Genomic DNA, 4397 nt, shown 5'->3' on the forward strand with positions numbered 1-4397 from the left:
CCTGCTCTATGGCCGGACGTGGTGACCGCGCGGGGTCCTGCCCGAGGCCTGTGGGGTTTGCAGGACGTGGCGAGGATGGATGGAGGAGACGCACCCGCGCGGACTTCTGTGCCTGCGGCTATGGAAACGCGCACACGGGTCACGGAGGGGGGCCGTCTCGGAACCGCGGCTGCGGGGCGGGAGACAGCAGCAGCCCCGGGACCGAATGATGTGACATGCCAGGAGGCTCTGCGGTGGCGATCTCCTCCTTCCAGAAGTTCCAAATGATGCGAAAAGCTGGCTGAGTCCACATCCACCACATTCCTAGCCAAAGCTCTCTTGAGTTTTAAGTGTTGGAAACTTTGTTGGTGTTTGTAGTTCTAAAAATCAACCCAGCTTTAACAATGAATCTTTTTGAAAGTGGAATTTATCTTGGGAGATTAATTTTTGAAGAGCACCCCCTCCCCTTAAGTGCAATTTCATTGATGTTGGAAAGTAAATTGGTGGATCATGCACATAGAAACATTATTACAGAGGAATTATTAAATGGAATAAAAATAATCAAAACACTGCTTATATGGATTGATAGAGCTTTTTAAATTTAATGCTGATTTTAAAATGTTGTGATCATTATTTGGCAAATGAGTGTTTGCGTATTACCCTAAAACAGGACCCCCTTCCCACCCCCAGCCATGCGGTTCATCGTGGAGGGTTGTAAACTATTTTTTATATGGAATCTGGTCTCCCCAAATCAACTGATAAAATAAATAGACCCATTCTTCTGTAGACATATTACTTACTCTTTCGAAGATATTTGCTTGTCTGATTTTGAATACCTTGATTAAATGCTAGGGAAAGCAAACAAAATTGCTAAAATTGACATCAATTTATATTTCAAAGCATGCCAAGAAGGAAGAGAATAAGGTAATTTATTGAATTGTAGCCAGGATGTAAAGAATAAGTAACTAAAATTTGTATAATTTTCCCATCATATTAGAACTTAACAGGGGTTGCACACCGATTCTGTTGGTGTTTTATTGTACAAATGTATTTACTCTTTAATATGCCGATTTATATTTCCTATGTTCAATGGATATTTAAATATAACAAAAGAAACTTAAGTGCTTTCTTGTGAAAGTCAAGTGGTCATTTCTTTTTCACTGAGTTATATAGGTTTTGTTTTGTTTTTTATAATAGTTGACATGATGTTACAATACATCTCAATTAACGTATAATTGGAATAACTGGTGTTGGAGTAAAAATACTAAAAGAAAGCTAAAAAATCATGAACTTATAACATTAATGAAAATTAAAAGACATAACATGGATAAAGCATGATTTATAAATGATCAAAACAGTTACCAGGGAACCCAATCCTCTTCTACATGTGAAGAACTACAGTGTGAGGTTGAAACATTTTATTTCACTTCATTTTGTTTTCGTTTTTTCTGAATGTGCAAAGTGAATACTTAGGAAGGTGTTTTAGCAGTTAAACGTGCACTTTTTCTAAACTATATTTTGTATAGTAAATAACAATAAACTCCAGACATTTTCACAGATGAAAAAAAAAATACTAAAGCAGCAAGGGAACCAGCCTTTATCAAGGGGCTGTGAATGCATTTTTGGAAAATGAGAACTAATTTTTAAAACATCTTACATAAAAATAAATAACTTAAACAAGAAATAGTATGAAATGGTGCAATATGCTTACAAAAAAATTCACCCAATTCGGGTTTTTGCATGTTGATGGAATTGCCTTTCAAAATGTTAACTAGGCAAGCATAACTATTTCTGATGTGCTTTGATTCCCTCATTGTACCAAAATTCAAAAAAAATTTGCTTCATTTACATCGTTTGATATATATATATATTTAAATGTATAGAAACAGCCCCAAATGCAACAGAAACAGTAGCTTATGGACTAAGGCAGTGGTTCTCAACCTTCTGGCCCTTTAAATACAGTTCCTCATGTTGTGACCCAACCATAAAATTATTTTCATTGCTACTTCATAATTGTAATGTTGCTACTGTTATGAATCGTAATGTAAATATCTGATATGCAGGATGGTCTTAGGCGACCCCTGTGAAAGGGTCGTTCGACCACCAAAGGGGTCGCGACCCACAGGTTGAGAACGGCTGGACTAAGGGCTCCAAGTAACATAACATTAGAAAATAAATCTTCATGGACAGTTTTTTCCTTTATAATTTATTTCTGGAACAAAGAATCCCTTAGACTAAGTGAACTCTGTATCAAAAGATCATTAAGAAGAAACAGCCTCTTTATACAATATTTTCTGAAAGTGTGTTTGGTACAGGCATATCTTTTCCTTTCAGCATTCTGTTAAGTAGGAAAGGACCCAAGCCACAGTAATTGCTGCAGAGGGCCTCACATTCTACACCCAGAAACTACTGAGCTTATGTGTGTGTGCACATCCTGAAGTGAGGATAAGGCTTGATTCTTGAAACATGAAAATTAAAAAGCATGTTTACTCTAGAACTCCACATTCTGATTAATGCAAAACAAGAACTTTTTTCCTTTTGCAATTAGTGCTTTGCAGATCTTTTGTAAAAACCAGAACAGCCAGACTAGGTGAAACTCATTAACTGGAGAGGAGGATAAGTGTCTTCAGGACCAAGAGGGAGGGTCTGAGTGGAACAAAGCCCCCTCGAAGTTTAGCAGAGGCCACAGCCGAACTCGATTTCAGAAATGCTAGCTGCACATGGGACATTTTCTTAACTGTTTTGGGAGTTTTACAACAATCTAACTTATCTTTTCTAATTGAGACACAGGAATCAAAACCCAGAATCAAATTGCACGGAGGAAGAACCGCAGGGATTGCAGGTACTTCTCTGTAATCTGTGTTGGGATGTAAATGCAAGTGTTATGTGTGTGAGAGTGTGTGCAGTGTTGAAGTGAACAGGAAGGGTGTTTTGTATATGGAAGGGTGGGGGTGTAACCCAGTTGTCTTCTATTTAAGGCTTTGCTTAGAACAAGTAATCAATCAGACTTTTATCAACTGATGTTGTGTTCAAACTCATTCTGCTGGCGACTGTTTACTTTCAGTTTAAAGCAAATCAGAGACCCAATCCTGCTCACTAAAGGCCGGCAGCTTCCAAACACTTGCTTTGTTAGCTTCGTTGAATCCTGATGATTTAGAAAGACTTTTAGAATACATTTGTGGACCACAATCACTTAAGAAACCAAAGATTGCATTTTTAGATACGAATTTGTGCGTAAGAGAAATTTATGGTGGCAACATAAACTTCGGATACAGTTCAAAGTGAGAATTATATTGCCCAACTGTGTAACACAATACTACCATGTGTGGATAAAAACCTGCATCTAAATTATTTCACTTCGGTTTTTAAAAATACTGCCACTTGCTATGCCCAAACCCAATGAGACAGAAATCAAGGATAGAGTTTATTAAGAAAATAAATAGCTTTTTACTGCTAGTGAGAACTGATGAGAAGACTCAAAAGACTATATTCTCGGGTCAGGAATTGGCTCTCCAGTACGTAGAGAGAACTGTGATTTCAAGATCACTTTGATTTCATTGTTTTTAAGTTAGGAGGTAATGGAAGCTTATGGGAGAGGTTTTTGGGGTTCGTTTGTTTTTTATTTGGAAGGTTTACCTGCCATTGAGTGAAAGGCGATTTTGTTTTAAATTCCATGTAACCTAGTTTCAGCAATCGTTTGGGTGACTTCTCTAATACGACTTAACCACTAATTTGCTTACCTCTAAGTTGTGCAAACTATTTTGCAGTAGTAAATAGGTATATTCCCATTTCACACAAAAATCAAAGCGTGTTCTCTCTTGGCCTTATTTAATATGGTATCGGGAAACAAGCAGCGCAAGCAAAGCATTCACTTTAACCCTGAGTGGAGGGGAAATTCACCAAGAATGGGCTGCTTGTTATTCTGTTAGTTTATTGACTTCTTTCCTGGTTAGAATTAGTAGAGCAGTCAATCGCCAGGAGCAGTCTGGCGGGACCTCCGCCCCACGACCCTCCCTCGAGTGGGCAGGAAAGAAGCGTCCGACGAGCGCGATGGAGCCAGGCAGCCGCTCTGGCGGCTGGGAATAAGGAATCCTAGTGAATTCTCCGGAGAATGCACACAATTCGATTTTTAAGCATAGCTAAATTCGGTTATGTTCAGACTAAGAACACAGCAGCCTCGGAAGGGAGGACAATCTCCGCTCTTCCCTTTCAGGTTCGGTGCATTCGTGCCGGGAGCTGAGATGAAACCGGTTAGATTGAGAAACTGCGGCGCCCGAGTCTCGGAAGCCGAGAGGTGATGCTGCAATGTCCTGCTTGGGCCTGGTGGCGGCCGGGACACACGACCACCCCAAGGGTCGGAGGTCTGAGCTTTCCAGCGCCCACCCTGCTCCTCGCCGGGCTCCCGGGGCTGCGGCGGG

Source organism: Myotis brandtii, unplaced genomic scaffold (assembly GCF_000412655.1).
Source record: "Myotis brandtii unplaced genomic scaffold, ASM41265v1 scaffold217, whole genome shotgun sequence".
Classification (NCBI taxonomy): Eukaryota; Metazoa; Chordata; class Mammalia; order Chiroptera; family Vespertilionidae; genus Myotis; species Myotis brandtii.